The sequence below is a fragment of the Neopelma chrysocephalum genome, unplaced genomic scaffold, assembly GCF_003984885.1.
Source record: "Neopelma chrysocephalum unplaced genomic scaffold, ASM398488v2 Primary Assembly neopelma1_61b, whole genome shotgun sequence".
Lineage (NCBI taxonomy): Eukaryota > Metazoa > Chordata > Aves > Passeriformes > Pipridae > Neopelma > Neopelma chrysocephalum.
The window spans coordinates 13,720,440-13,736,699 of NW_020897717.1; the positions used below are offsets into that span (position 1 = coordinate 13,720,440).

The window sequence follows — 16,260 nt, forward strand, 5'->3', positions numbered from 1 at the left end:
AGTGGCTGTGCTGTGCCTCTTCCCAGGTGCTCCCAGCCAGCACTCAGGGCTCCTGCTCAACAGGCAGGTGCTGCCCACGCTCACTCTTTCAGCTCGCAGATCTCCTTCGGGCTGACCTTGGCCATTGCTGCCATCCACTCCTTGTAGAGCCTGTTCACCAGGAGCTTGGAGGAGGTGCTCCAGAGGAAGTTCTGCAAAGTCAAGGGCTCCAGATAAGCTTTTGAAGGCTAATCCATCCAGGAGGTCCTGGTCTCAGTGTTCCAGCTAAGGTCTCCTTCTTTCTCTTTGTGGCAGTTCCTGTTAATCTGTAAGTTTGCCTCATAAAATAGGGGTTTGATTCCTTGATATTCTAGATGAAGCCTCACTAGCACATTGTGTTCAGTCTTCCCTATCTGAACCAGACATATATCTGCTGGTGTCACCAAGAAACACATCTGTCTCTCAGAACCATGTGGTGGTCTCTAATAATGTTGCTTCGTGCCTCCAATCTTTCTGTCTGGCTTTCCCAAAGAAGGACTCACCTTCAGTTTGCAATGTCCATGTTGATGGCCTCTGGATGTAGGGCTGCATTTGCTTTGTTGAATTGCCATCAAATCTGAAGGTCAGGTACCTTCTCCTCTGTGATACCCAGACCCCCTTTGCTGACAGTACTTCCCCAATTTTTGCCACACAACTTAGTCAATACCTTCTCCCCAAACTTCATCTAACACAGTGCGTAACAGCACTAGAAGAGCCCTCTTTCATGTATAAAAAAATCCTATAGGACTGTAGTGGAGTGATGGCCACCAAGGGGCAGCAGAGCTTGTCTTTTCCTGCAGTTTATTCCACACAACTGCCCAGCACAGACAGTGTGCACCCAGGATCGGCACCGCAGCTTTAAAATGGGAAGAGGTGTCACAATTTACACCTCCTACATCATTTTATACTGAAAAGAACATCTCTGTAATTACTGGCGGGGTGGCATGCAGGAGCCCCTGCATGCTCTGTGACCTACCTCTCCATCAAGGTCACTGCCAAGGCGGTAAACTTCAGAACTCTCCTCCCTGCTACACAGGGTAGGGATACATGTGCAGGCAAGTTTCAAGGAAAAACAATGGATTATATTGATACCTGCATCGGGACTGCAGGTTTAAATGGTGTTGTAAGAGGAAGACTTCCCTAGCATTTCACATGTCCAGGTTTTCTTTTACATAAGGTAAATAATGCATAGTCAGAGTGCAGGAACAACTGATTTTGCAAACTTTTAATAAATAAACACTAATAAAAAGTGGTAATTCAACAGACTCTTGAATGCAACTGAAAAGCTGTTTTGAACCTAATGCTGGGTATGTATGGAACTTCTGCAAGTACTGGCCTGAAAGAGCTTCTCCCATGTTGCAAAATCCTGCCTTAGCCACGACTGATTTCAATTCAAATGAGGTGTTATAAATAAAGCAGATCTTTTATCTTCCTTCTCTCCTTCCTTACCATTTTATTTTTCTCATTTACAGTTAGTCCAGAACTCAGATCTTGAAGAGCATGAAAATCTATAGCAGAATGAAAACATGATTTAAATGGAACATTTGATTCTTCCTGGCCTGATTACAGTATTACAAATAAGAAACAATTCCATGGGTATCAATGTCGCCATAGTAATGTAATCTGAGTATAACCACAAAAATATATCAGCTTGCAGACACAAGATTGGCATAAATAAATGTTTGTCTATTCCACCTGAGAAGAGCTGCTCCTTTTTCCCTTCCGCCTCTGGTTACTGTTAGACATGTGATTCCAGTCAGCACTTGTTTGCAGCTGGTGTTTTAAAATGTACTGAGGGTGATAAGGGAAGTTTAATTTCTCAGTCTGTAAACTCAGAGATGCTCCTGCTGCCCCAGTTTTATCTGTTGCCACACAAGGTTGTTAAAATGTCATTTGGAGCCCTTGTCTTTCAGAAATGGATCATGACCAATGACAACTTCAGTTTATTTACATGCTGAATTTTATGTGAATTTGATTTTGAAGTAACTGTTTTTAATACGAACAAGCCTATGAACTAAAATAAAGGTTTTGCTTAAAATTAAGTAGTGGGGGTTTTTCCCCCAATTGGAATTGATGTCTGATAAAAATGACATTGATTTATCTTATTAAGTACAGGTGCAAGTTTGCTGAAGTTCCTTCTGTACCTGTGGTTGTGGGCTGAGTGTTACAATCTCATGTCTGCTTCCCTTAGCCTGCCTAAGAATTTCAAGAAAAGAAGGTCTCTCCATTTGTCCCTTTTGTTCTGCTTCTCTTTCTGCAAAAGCTGACAGATCCACCCTCAGCCTGGGACCATGTTTGTTCTTTGAATCAGCCCTGTCTTCAAACAGCTCCTTTCTCATCTGTCCAGCGAGATGGGCAGGGCTAATGTATCACCACTTTTTGTTTTCCCCATCTGTTACTCCAAAAATAAAATTAATTTCAGCTGTAAAAATACAGAATTAACACTCAATTTGCCTATATTATATTATGTTGTATTTTTCCCACAGCTTCTATTAGAAGTCGAAACTAAGCAACAATTCAATGTAATTGTGGGATACGGACTAAAGGTTGGTGCACAGGAATTAAATGTTGTGTTAGTTTGACCTAATGTGAACAAGCCTGTAGTGGAAATAACATACATGATTAAAGGAACAGGAATTATACTTTTGCTTACAGAAAGTTACTTACGATAGGTAATAAAAATGTTTCCTTATATTACCATAGCTTGTGAAAACTTTACCAGAAGCACAGTTCTTGCCTCTTGTGGAGTGAAAGCTGTTTTGGGGAGTGAGTGTAAAACCTCTCTGGTGTGTGGATGGAGAACATACTGCACTGTCTGTACAGAACTGTTTTCTGCTGGGGAAGTTCCCTAAAATTGGAAGAAAATACTTTGATAGAAATTTTACATTTTTAATATTTCAGAAAGTCTTAACCTATGTCCCTTCCACACACAAATCTTTCCTTGAGCTTGTATATTTGGATCCAGGGCAAATGTTCAGAGAGACAGTAAAAGCTGAACCCGTGACCATCTCTGTCAAATCTCTAGACTCTGAAACACTCTAGTTCCTCTGTGATTTAGAGCAGTGAAGCAAACAAAGAATTGCTTACACATGGACTAGAGAAAAAACATTATTTTACTCCTATCCCTATTTTCAAACATTTGGAAGTCCTTTTCTTCCCCCCATTAGACAAAATAATAATAATAATAATGGCCCATCTTCGCGAACGAAGATTTGGGGAAAGGTCTTTTACCTTTCCAGCCTGCGCAATGGATTTTTTAGGTGAGACACAGCCTGCGCTGAACTGAGCCCACCCTTTAATCCTAAGGTTCATCTGCCGGGGCCAAGCAAGCTTGGACAATGGCAGTGAGGTCCTCAGGACGTAGGTTTGTTTAGAGTGTCCTTCTCATAGACGGATGGCCACACAGGGCTAACGACCTCCATCAGGCCAGGAGACCGGGATTTGAACCCGTGGTTGCAGCAGTGAAAGTCCTGCACGCTAACCACTAGGCCACCAGGGGTCTCATTAGACAAAATACTTCAGTGCTAACAACACATTATGAGCAACTGAAAAGAAAGGTTTTGATAAATGTCAGTGACTTTTATTACTGTATTGGAATCAGTGTAACCTACAATATGATATATTAGTAGACAGCAAGCAGGTTGGTTTTGAGATAAATCTATTGCAGTTTTGTGAAAAGCAGTTCAGCATCTGAAACTGGACTGGCATAATGAAAGGAAGAGCATGGTGTGAATGTAGTGAGGGAGTTTCTTCAGGGAAGCAGGAGAAACTGGCCCAGAGGCAAGAACTGAGGCTGTGAAGGAAAATGGTCACAGCAACATCTGCTACAAGAACACTGTTTCAGAAATGTGACTGTAGGATTGCGTTGGCCAAGGTTTACTCCAGGCAATGTCTGACAGTTTTCCATAGGCAGTGCAGTGCTGGGTCCAAAAAACTAGGGCCCAAAAGCAGTTGCGTTGAGCTCATTTTCTTCAGCAACTGCCTAAAATATTAAAATATGTCAGTTCCATTTCTGAACCCCTACACAGAGCAATGTCAGAGTAAGGCAGATGTATGAAAGGAGATGGAAGTGGTAATTGTTCTGAGGTAGCGATGAGGCCATGCAATGAATTAAACAAAGGGGAATTTGTCTAATTGAAACATAACCTAGAAGAAATTTTTTGGACAGGGAATAAAGTGAAATATGGCTATTCCAGAAATGCTGGCCAGATCTTTCAGAAAAGTTGTAAAGGCTGGATTATGAAGGAGGTTTCTCAAACAAGGAGAATGTTCTCATCAAGTACATGAACTGTGCTGTGTCATCTCATCTGCTGATCCTTTATGTTCATATGTGCGATCACTTCATAGAATTTTCTGCTATCATGTAAAATGCCTGTTGCAAAAAGGCCTTTAGTAGAAGGAGGATGTTCCAGTTATTATTTGTATTTTATGTGTTTTCAGTTTGTGAATCCCTTGGACGGACACTTGCCATGCTGTTTGGACTCAATGTACCTGGATACAATTACACAGTAGGACAACGTAAGAGGACACAGAACGAGGTAAATAAGATCTGAACATTGCTTGGGAAACTCCAGAGGATGTGCTTCAGTAGGCTTTATTTTAGCTCTGCTATTATGCTTTATGCCAGAGAAGATGTTAAAAGATGATTACAGCCCGTAACAATCTACTGTCAGACAAAATTTGTTTCTGGAATACTTTTTTCACTGTTCCACTTAAAGCTATTTGAAAGCTTTAGTAGAGGTTTGAGTGTGATTATTAGTTTGCGTGTCCTACTACATACACCAGTCCTCCTGTACTGTACTTTCTGAAGTTACTGCACTAAAGATGGATTTTGATTGCAAATGATATTTGAAATTGAACAAACAAGTCAGGACAACCCAAACCAATGAGGTGAAGGTTCATGTCAAAGGTGATGTGGATGTGTGGCCAGCTTGTTCACTTCAATATCGGTTCTGGTAGCAGAATCAGAAATCAGTGCTGGTCTAGGCTTTGGAGATAAATACTGGCCCAAGTTTTGGGGCCAAAGTCAGGGGGTTTTTAACCTGAGGAAAAATCTCAAGAAATAGAGGAGCACCCTAGAAAACTTTGTCTAACCAAATGGTTAGACATTGGGGAATGTAGGTGATACAAAACCCCTCTCAAAACCCAAATTCTAAAACATTTTTCTGTCACCAGCTCCCTGAAAGTCTCTGAAGTGTGTTGTTCTGTTGCAACACTCCTGGTTTTATTAGTGGTGTTTGCTGTTGGGTAATCCATCTGAATAACATTATGAAACTCCAATTATCCTTTACTAATTCCTGCCAGTAAGAGAATAACCTGCTCTGCCTTGTTATGCTGCAGGACTGGTTATTGATGGCTGCAACAATGGTGGTTGTACAGGACGTTTACCTGATCAAAGACATATCCCAGGGCCTCTTGAGGAAACACTGCATGGATGATCAACCCAGTGAAACTTTGTAACTAAGGATGCATGAAAATGGTGGTGGAGTTTTTCTAGCAATAACATTCTACAGAAAAAACAGGATATTTTTAAATGTGAGGTTAGCAGATTATGGACTTTACCATTATAAATTCAGTTTTCATTGCTGAGGACTGCCTATAAATGAAGGGGTCCCAAAAGTTGTTGAAACTTGAAACTGTCTGAATCTGTATTTCAAATTCTAGTTTGACAGTTTAACTTTAGAGATGAATCAGGTATGGGCTCTTGTGATTTAGTACAACACAACTTCCCTGAAGGTCTGAATAACCAGCCTGTGCCTGTTTGTGCTTTAAAGTGAAATGTCTGCTTTGGAAAAGGGATACCTAAAACTAATAGTGTATTTTTCCAAGTTTTAGGTGTGATATAACTGAATTTTAAAACATGACCTCAGCCCTGGCATCATATTCGGAGGTCTTCCATTTCAGCTTGATTCTTATCAAATTCTATTCTTATTTCTTTTTAACAGACTTAAATTTGAACCTTTGATACATAAAACTATTTAACAGCATTTTATCAGGCTTGCTTAGGGGAGAGAGTAACTTCAGAGGAAAAGGGTAGCAAAGGAGGCTTTGCAGTTGGGACCATGCTTGAAACATGAACCAGAGGTGAATGCAGTTCACCCTTCCTGCTCTAACACTGACTTCTTGCACCTTTTTGCTGCTAAAGGAAAACTAATTAGTTTTTAAACCATAGCAGCAGATTTGAGGACTCTGGTTCCACATTGTTGCTTTTAAGACTTACTTTAACTATATTTTGTGGGCTCTGATACTGCAAATGTCTTGTTACTACTTCACCACATAAGCCACAGCTATAAATCAACCATACGTGGTGGAGTCTCTGTGCTCGAGGTAAGTAGAAGCACTGGGACAATTATTATTTTTCAGTGCTTCTAACAGAAGATACCTACATTAGCTGCCTTTATCTAATTAATGTTTTACTGTTTTGTCTTGAGGAACACGGGGATGGTGGAGAGAGCTCTGAGAGATATGATGTGGACTTTTTGGAGTGAAAAAACCACCTTGGGGTACAGGGTGTTGAAGACAGATTAGTTAAGGATACAGTGGGTTTCTCACAAAGTGCTTTTGCAAGTATTAATGAAGTTTCAGAATGTGACCCAAAAAGTGTCTCAATAACTGGTTGTTGCCATTCCCATTTATCTCTGATTAAAGTAACTTAAGTGAGTGAATTATTATCAGCTATGGCATAACACATCTCCTCCCTTTGTCCAGCCAGTAAGATTTTAATGTGTAGTAGAGAAAAAAAGCAACACAATCATGGAAGAGAAAAGGGAGTTTTGTGAGAAAGAACATGGCCTCTGTGGCATCTACTGCTTTGTTTAAGCTACAGAGATAGTTGGAACTTGTAATCTGATTCCCACTTAACTGAAGCTCTTATTTTCTGATGCATGGATCTTGGACCTGTCGTTAGCTGATCACTTCTGAGTAGGGAAAACTTGCTGCTTGGGGCACTACAATGGAATTCAATATCCTGATATACCTAAATCAACCTGCAGAGCCCTCCTCTGTTCTGGCAGATGCAGATTTTTTTTTTCTCATTCATCAAAGTAACCGAATGAAAAAAATAAGAACTTTAGCTGGATGAAAACATATAAAATTTACCTATATTCAGCAAAGCAAGTGGTTGAACATAAATAATAGTGACTTTATTAATTCTTGCTCTCCAGATTCCATATTTTTGTTGCAAATTAAAATGTTGGTATTCATAAAGAAGGTAGATTTGCTTTATAGATCAACCAAGTTAATAAAAGAAGACCACACATCCTAGTTAATATGCTGCTTCAGTAATCTCCTATGAGATACTGAATACTGTCCTAAGCTACTCTTTGTTGCACTTTTTTGGTTACTGGTATGCATGAAGAAAGTCAGGGGAGCTGCTGGAAGAGTGGATTATGTAAATGCAAGACAAGTTTTCTGGACAATGCTTTTGAAGAGACATCTAAGTTATGCTTTTCCCTGACATTTTCATGGTAGTTGAGAAAAAGCACGTCCACAATTTGATTTTCCGTGTGCCTATGTGGTTTCTGCCTAGATAAACAGAATAAACAAAACTCTCCAGTTGCTGGGCTCTCAGTTGAAAATGCAAATCAGTGCTACTCTGCTGCATGTCCTAATCTTTCCTCTTTTTTGTCCTTTTTTTTTTTAAAAATAAGGTCACTGATTGTAATGGTTTAGAGCACGAGGACATTTACAAGAGTAATATTCCTCTCAAAAAGCTGTTTTTTTTCTCAGCTAGAGAAAACCAAGACTCAGAAGTACAACCACTGAAAGCAGATATTTCATTCATCTACATGCAAATCACTACTATAAGCCATGCTTGAGTTTCACAGGAAAGATTGGAAGTGACACAACCTCCAAAACAAAATGGGAAGCTCAGTCTATTTCTGCGAAACTCGTGCTGTGAGTGATTGAAAGTTGTGAATTTTTCATCTCTTCCTCACCAGCTGCTGAGTGTCTCATTTCCTTGGCATTTCTGTTTTTTCCTAATTTTAGAACTGAAGAATTGAATTTGTCACCTTTCAGCTCCTGCTGTATAAGCCAGTGGTCAGCCTCAATAAGTGTTCCAGATAAGATAGCACACTCCACAGGTCTGTCTGCACTGCTGGATGAAACACTGAAACTTAAATTATTTCCATTACAAAGAACTGTTGTCTTATGATAATTTTGTTGCATATTAAGTGCCAGGACTTGAGAAAGTAATTCTGTGGTCAAAGCAGTGGAATTTATTCCTATTAGTTGATCTCTAATCTGTTTCTTTGCTGCCTCTAGTTTGTACATGGTGATATCTATGTTGGCAAGCTGGGGGGAAAGGTGAGATCTGGGTGGCATCTCCCAGTGAAGGGCACTTTCTGGGAACCTACTCCATCAGCTCAGTTGGGTTCCACGTGTTGAAAAATCAAATGGAGTTGTTTGCTTTCCCTCTTTTTGGAAAGTAATTTGAAAGGAGCTTTTCCTCTTCCTTTGGCAGGTTTTTCTTGTATTTTGTCCTTCGAAAAATTAAGGAAATCTGCAAACTACTGGTGATACCTGAAGAATCAGCTCATGGGCTCCCCTCCTAAATGTGCCTTTCTGTCACCCCAGGGCTTGAAGTTGCAGGTGGGAAGCAAATTCCTGGTGCTCATGTTTCTGGTGTCTGATCTGATGTGATGGCAGTTCTATATGTGCCTCTGAAAGAGGCAGCTGAGCTGTGATCCATTCACCTCATTTCTGTGCTCCAGAAGCTCTAATTAGGCATCAAGCTCTGTTTTAACAGCTGTTGCACAAATATGAAATAAAAGATGGTGTTTACCAGCAAGAACCCACTTCTATTTCACAAGAGGATAGATGGGTTGTGCACTGTGTGTGAACAGGCAGGGCTTACGCCTCTGTATGAGCTGGCAAGGACAAAGCAGATGTGAAACAGAGCACAGTCTTCAGTACCACATAGTTCCCCCAAACCTCGAAGTTCAAAGCCCCCATGACCCATCTGCCTTTGGATTCAGGCAGTCTTCTGCAGCTTAAGGGAGGACAGGTTGTTTCTGGCAACTGCTGAAAGGCAGATATTTTCTAGTTGTTGACAAGAAAGAAAGAAAGAAAAAGAATTTCTGGATCCCAGTCCATGTCCTTGTTAATTATTTAAAATGCCTTTTCTGAGGAACACCTAGCCGCTCTTTCATCAAACCTGCAAAGAGAGGTTCTACAGTGGCATTATAAGAATTCTGTGCTAAATGCTTTGACAAAAAACATGCATGCTCTGAAATGAAATCTTATTTACTGTGATGTTATTAAAGTGCTAAATAAACAGACAAACTCAGAAGGGCTGGTAGGATGTGGGCGGGTGAATAAATAAGCTTTGATGCTTATGTCAGTCAATGCTAATTTCTATCCTTTGAAGAAAGTATGATAAACACAGCTGTCAGAATTGTGATCTGAAATTGCTCTAATTAAATTAGATTTTCACTAGAATGAAAGCAGCTGAGCACCTTGTTTTGTTTCCTCTTTAGCTGGACCAGTTCAGAGAATAATGACTTTCCAATTCTTTCATGGCCAGGTAGGGAGGGTAAGATTTTTTAAATATAAGGATCTGAATATGCACAAGACTATTGTATAAAATTCTGTATTCATATTCCTTTTGTTGTATTTGCTGTTCAGGATTTGTATCTTGATTTAGAATCTGAGATCTTCAAGAGGGAGTTATCTGTGCTGGCCACTAAATGCTTTCTGTGTAGTAATGTGGGGACATTATGTAAGTCCCTTGTGCGTCTCTTAAATTTGTATGTAGCAGTAAAAGACAGGCAAGGGCGTCTCAGTTGTTAAGAACTATTTTACTCATGATCATGGACTGTGGATGAGAATAATAATTAGCAGTCACTATAAATAAAGACATGAAGGGTTAAAAGACAACAACCAAGTCAGATGATCTCTGCATAATCCTTCTTTTTCTCTCTCTTCCTTGTTTCAAAAACCAACTTGTTCTTTGTTGTTGATAGATGGAAAGACGTGTTACTCCAAGACTTGCAGTTTTACTTTACAAATGAAATTTTGATTGGGCTCTGATCTGGATGGCTCCTCCTTTTCAGGGGAGCTGAAAATGAAGCAAAGTGATAAATTATTTCAGTACTTTCAATTAATATTTTTTTGTGACCATTACTTTCCAAAGCAATCTAATTACTTACAGAGAACAGCATATCCAGAAGTAAATAACTGATATATATACATGTACCTTTGATTTGTGAGTGCTATTGATTTTAATTTCATTAATGTAAAAGAGATCTGTGTCAGAATTTAGTGCCATAAAAGAAAAATATGAATTTATATATTGCTAGATTTATATAGAGAAATATTGTATTAATTTACAAATATATCTTCTACCGGTGTCATCTATCAATGTCCAAAATGTGTTAATTATGGCAAATCGATCTGACGAGAAATTCCATTAGTTACAGCATCTCTTCCATGCGTGGGCACTAGATGGCACTGAAAGACAGGAGCTGTGGTGTGGAAACCTGGGTATTTTATATTTCTGGAGGTTGGTGTACTTCAGTGGAGGATCACCGAAGCATAAACGATGTCCTGTAATCCATTTTGTGGGAGAAAAAAAAAAAAGAGGATTCACAGGAATTACAGAAGCTATATTGCATGACTCAGTTGTTGCTTGAGCCTATAGAAGAAATCAGCACAATTAGAAATGAAGCGGCAGAACACAATATTAAGTGATCAGGGCTGGCAGCAAAGCCCTTCTGCAGACGAGGGGGCTGGAGCTTTTCCTCTCTCATTTGCTCATGTTGCTTCACAGAAAATCTCCTCTAAAATTCAAATGCTCTCTCCCATTCACCATGGTGCTCCTTGAGTGCAGTTCTAGTCCCAGACTTTACAGTGTCAAAAACATCAACTTCCACAGCATTTCATGCTCTGATTCTGCTCTGTCTGACCAAACACAAACCCTTGGGCTGGTGCAGGAGACACACCACTGGCATTCAGGATGAGGTCTGAGTCACATCTAGAGATTATAACGAGTCTTTAATAAAAACCATGTCAAGTGAACCCCAGAGGGAGGATGAGGAGGAAGGGAGGGGATTGGAGTCTGACTCAGTCTGCAAGCTCTGGCGCTCAAACCATCGCCAGCCTGACCCGGGGTGTTTCACATGCTTCAGAGTGGTTTTCAGAGAGCCAATTACCCTTACGATGGGATGAAAGTGTAGCAGCTTGTCATGTGCAAGGGATCACTGCAGATTATCCTATGTGTTATGCTGGTTTTTAAAACTGCAAATACATACTTTTATTCCGACCGCAAAAGGAAGCTCTCAAAGGTTAGGAAACTCCACGTCCCTGAGTAACAACGCAATCATATCTCAGCCTATTCTGTGCACTAAATGAGACAGAGGCCCTTTGGGATACAAAGGTACGCAATTGTGTAATTAAAAACTAAGGCCTATGCACAAGTTGGCACAATTACAGCTGTTGCAAGCTTTCCCTAGGATTTCAGCACCGGATTTACCCGTGTAGATAACATTGTTTTCTATGTGCAGTTTTATATGCAATATTGACATGTTTTTAAAGACGAAGGGTGGTCCACTGCACGTGGACCCCGCAGGGGCCGGGGGAGGGATCCGTGCCATAGCCTGGGATAAAACTCTCCCGGGGCCACCGTGACCTTCTTTCAATGAAGGGGAATCTTTTCAACCCCAGACTGGACTTTCCCACACTTTAGATATATTTATAATAGCGCGTGTATCAGACTGCGGTTGTTCGCAGAGTTTCGGACACCCTTCCCTCGCATCCACCATCGCCGCGGGAGGCGGGCGGGGAGCGGGGCGGGCGCTCAGGCGAACCCCGCGCCACGCTCAAGATGGCGGGCGCCGGGCCGGGCGCCGCGCTCAAGATGGCGGCTCTGCCCGCCCCGCCCTCCCCGCCCTGCCGGCGGTGACTTCCGGAGGGAGAGGGAGAGGGCGTCCGTCCCATGGTAACTGCGCCACGGTGGGGACGCCGCGGCCGCCGCTCGCCTCCTCCCGCCGCCCGGCCCGCGACGACGGGCAGCCGCCGCCTCCGGGGCCCCGCCGCCGGCAGCCGCCAGGTCGCGAGGTGAGCGCAGCCCGCCGGGCGGGCGGGCCCCGCGGGGCGGGCTCTCCGCGCCGCCGCCGAGGTATCAGGTCGGGCCGGCGGCTCGGGGGAGGAGAAGGAGGAGGAGGCGGCGGCGGCGGCGGCCCCGTGCTCGTGTAGCGGGGCAGGAACCCCCGGTCCGGCGGCGCCGCGCCCGCGGGACACCGGCGGCCCCTCCGCGGGGAGAGCCCTGGTGGGAGCGGAGGTGCCCTTGTGTCCCCTGAGCCTTACCTTAAAACGTCATGTAAAAATGAACTGATTTTCTTACCTTCACTTCTGAATTTCTGTGTTTATTTTAGTGGGAGCTGGGGCCTTTTTGTTTTTTGGTGTTGTGGGGTTTTTTTCTTTTTTTTTTTTCCTTTATTTAAAGGTGTTCAGGCACATAACTTTTTCCGTTTGTTACATACTGAGGTATGATCAGCCTTTCATGTGCTTCTGGTCTTTGTTCAGACATAAGCTGCTCGTAGTTGCCTTATTTTATTTGCTAGGAGCAAGGACTCGTTGAGAACGTAAGGTCTCCAGGCAATGGTTTTGAAAGGCAGCTCATGTGGCACCCTTTGTCTTGGGAAATAAGGATACGGTGATTCCCGACTTCTGTCTGCACGACCGATGTTGTCATCAGCTGCTTAAGCATTGCTTCCAGTGGTGGTAGGAAATGCTGGAGGTGTATTGGAGAGCCCATTAGGGCAGAGGTCTGTCCGGAGGGACGCAGAAGCCCCTTTAATTTCTGGATTCAGTGCGAGCAACCAGGTTACCAGAGTTATCAGAGATGGCACCTGCAGCCATTGGAATGATCTCCCACTGTACCCCACTTTTGGAATGAGTTACCTCCTGAGTCAGGGACAACTCGCCTGCTGTTTTCTTCTCATACTCCTTCTAGTAGAGGAGGAGAGGATATCAGAAGTTTAATGGAAAATGCTTCTGAGAGAATGGCAATAGGACATCTGTTTTTCTCAGCCACTGGAGAAGATGGAAAAACAGAGTTTGGCAGAATGGTTGATGGTACACGTTGTATGTCAGTAAATGAAAGCCAGCTCTTTTTAGGAGGGGGATGAAGAGTTGTAGTTTCTCAAAGCGTGTGTGTGATCTAAATGAGCAAAAAGCTGTCTGATCAGAATGGCAAATAGCTTGTTATAGAATACCTGACTTGGACAAACCTGTGAAATAGTAATAGAATGTTTCAGATATTCACAGAATATTCTGAGTTAGAAGGGACTCGCAAAGATCATCAAGTCTAACTCTTAAGTGAATGGGCCGTATGGGGATTGAACCACAACCTTGGCATGATTAGCACCATGCTCTAACCAACTGAGCCAACCCACTCCCCCAAACACTTAGGACAAGGCATCTAAATTGTCAGTGGGTTTATAAACATGCTCAACTTTATAAGTGTTGACTGGTGGAACTGCAGGCAAATAAATGTGCAAGGAAGCAGTTGGGATGAATTGAGACTGGAAGGAAGAAGGGATTTCTTAATTGGACAAAGGAATAAGAGCCTGAAGCAAGCAGCCTGCAGGGATGGAAGTGAAAGAGATCTAGTGTGAAACAGCCAAGGGGGGGGGGACGTAACTATTTTTGGAGCAGAGAAATGTGTATTAGAAAAATATATACTTGAAACATTGGCACGGCACCAAGACTACCAGAGTTCAAGAAGCATTGGGACAATGTTCTCAGACACATCGTGTGATTCTTGGGATTGTCCTCTTCAGAGCCAGGAATTGAAGTGGATGATCCTTGTGGTTCCCTTCCAAATTGAGATATTGTGTGATTCTATGATTTGTAGACTCTTGTGGCAGATACTTTAGCTTATAATCACTAAATTGTTGACGCTAACATTCTTATAAACGTTCACACTATATGATAACGTATATAACATGTACAAGTTATATTTATTTTACATTTAGAACAAAACACGAAAGTATGTAAAATAAATGGCTTGTGCTGCTTCAGTTTTTCAGTAGCTCCCAGAAACTGGTTTCAGTAGCCCCCAGAAACTGCAACTAGTACTGGGATGCTGCTGTGCTGATTGCTGAATGTATGTGTGAACTGAGATACAAATTAAAGAGGCATACAAACATCCAGGTGTGGGGTTTTGTTTTTTGGTTTTGTTTTTTTTTTGCTTAAATAATTATCTTTAAATGTGAAACAAAGTAACAAAACAGCCTTTGACATTCGTATTCTGTTTAGCAGTAGAATGGTTGAACTATACCATGATTGTAGTGTAAGGTATTTTGGCAGTCATTAAATAGAATGAAAAATGAAATTCTGCAGAAAGATTTATTTCCTCCTTTATAGCGAAGGGAGTAATATCCTGTAGTAATATAATAGCCTAGCTTGAGGACACAGTTATTTTGAGATTAGAAGCTTAAATGTGTATGTTGGTTAAAAGCAGATGGATGTTGAAATTGGGACCTGACACTATAGTGGTGCAAAATAGGGAAGACTGTCATAGGATATGAAACTTTACAGCATGGCTCTGTTTTTTTCCCTTTTGGGGGGCACAGCCTTTATGTAGGAAATAAAATGCAGCAGTTGGGTTTTCCATTTTTTGTAGCCTGCTTTTGAGCTCATTGTAGTGAAGTTAAGCTTTTGGAAAATTATGTGAAATGATAAATAGGGCCACAGTGACGTCTGTTTGCCTTCATGGCACCTGGAAGAGGGCAGTGTCAGTGGCTTGGCTCTCCTGTCTGTGGAGCAATACCTTTGCTTTAAGGTGCTGCCCTACTCTTGCTCAGTAATGCATGGGAGACATGACTTCAGGATGAAGCTTGTTCTCTATTTCTTAGCAGACAGGCTTTCAACATTGCTGAGGACATGGGGATTTTCTCTTCAAATGATTTTTTTTCAGTCCTCCTTTCCAAATCTGCTACAATTGCAGATTCCTGACTCTGTTGGAGAATGCCATGTGAAGCTATTTTTGACTGATCAGAGAATTACTGTAGGAGGAACAAAAGACAGTGCTGAGGGAGAAGTGGTCCCAAGGGCCCTTGAGAAGAAAGAGATGGAATTCAGATTAGTAGCCTCCAAAAAAATCTTGCTGTAGAAGAGGTGAAAAATAAGACTATAAAAGAACAAAGGTAAAAAGAACATGTGAAAACACTTAGTTCTCATAATGTTACCCTTTCCCATGAGGAGGCTTTTTGAATGGCTTTCATAGTAATGCTTCTCATATGTTGACTGTAGATTTAAGCAGTAAGCTTGACTTTTTCTCTAAGCCTTTAACAGAGATGATTGATTTACTAGCTTTGATAGAGGGATAGAATTACTTTCAAACTTTGAAATATATAATAAGCACCTCAGATAATTAGCAAGCCTACAACTATCTCTCTTTAAAGTGATCAATGGCATTAATTTGGTTTGGTAACTATGGCTATTTTCTTGTTCAGCAGCCATATGGTATTTCTGAGTTTAGTGTGATTTCCTGTGAACAGTTTTTACAAAGTCTGCTGGGCTTTGGTGTGAAGTGCAGCAAAAATTAAATACTACGGGAAGGTGTGAAAATGTTCTTATATTAAAAGAAAAAAAAAGCAGGTTGCTTTAACTTTGGTGTAAGAGTAGATTGTAGTCTCTAAATCACACGTTCAGTAAGACGGTAATGCTAAAATAGTCAAACCTTGTAACTACTGCTTGTTTGATACTGAAGTTTTTAATGCAAATAACTATCAACAGATTGGTGTTTTGTTGTAAACAAAATACTTTTTAGCTCTACCGTAAAAATGAGACCTCTGTTAAAGTAACATACCCTTTTAAGGGGTTTTCTTCTTGAGGTGTGGTACATTAATGCTGTTGTTGAATGTCATTAATAGAATAGCCACAGGAAATTTCCATCTGAATTCTGATTTTTGAGGCTTGCACTAGTCAAAAAAAGTGTGAATTTTATCTGTCACATGAGGAGTGGCTGAGGGAACTGGGATTGTTTAGTCTGGAGAAAAGGAGCCTCAGAGAGACCTTATTGCTTTCTATAACTACCTGAAAGGAGGTTGCAGCCAGGTGGGAGTCGATCTTTTGCTCCCAGGTAGCAAGTGATAGGACAGGAATAAACAGCCTCAAGTTGCTCCAGGGGAGGTTTAGATTGGATATTTGGAAAAATATCTTCATTGAAAGGGTAGTCAAGCATTGGAACAGGCTGCCCAAGGAAGTGCTGTTGTCACTATCCCTATAAACATT

At 41.5% G+C, this 16,260-nt stretch overlaps 1 protein-coding gene across 2 annotated transcripts in view; it reads left to right on the plus strand.

Annotated features, from left to right (window-relative positions):
* Positions 1-12,023: 12,023 nt before the first annotated feature.
* Positions 12,024-16,260, plus strand: part of DISP1 (dispatched RND transporter family member 1) — a 90,152-nt gene continuing 85,915 nt past the window's right edge. For both annotated transcript variants that reach the window (XM_027681886.1, XM_027681884.1), the window contains exon 1: positions 12,024-12,075. The gene's annotated coding sequence lies outside the window, so the exon portion shown is untranslated. The remainder of the gene's footprint in view (positions 12,076-16,260) is intronic.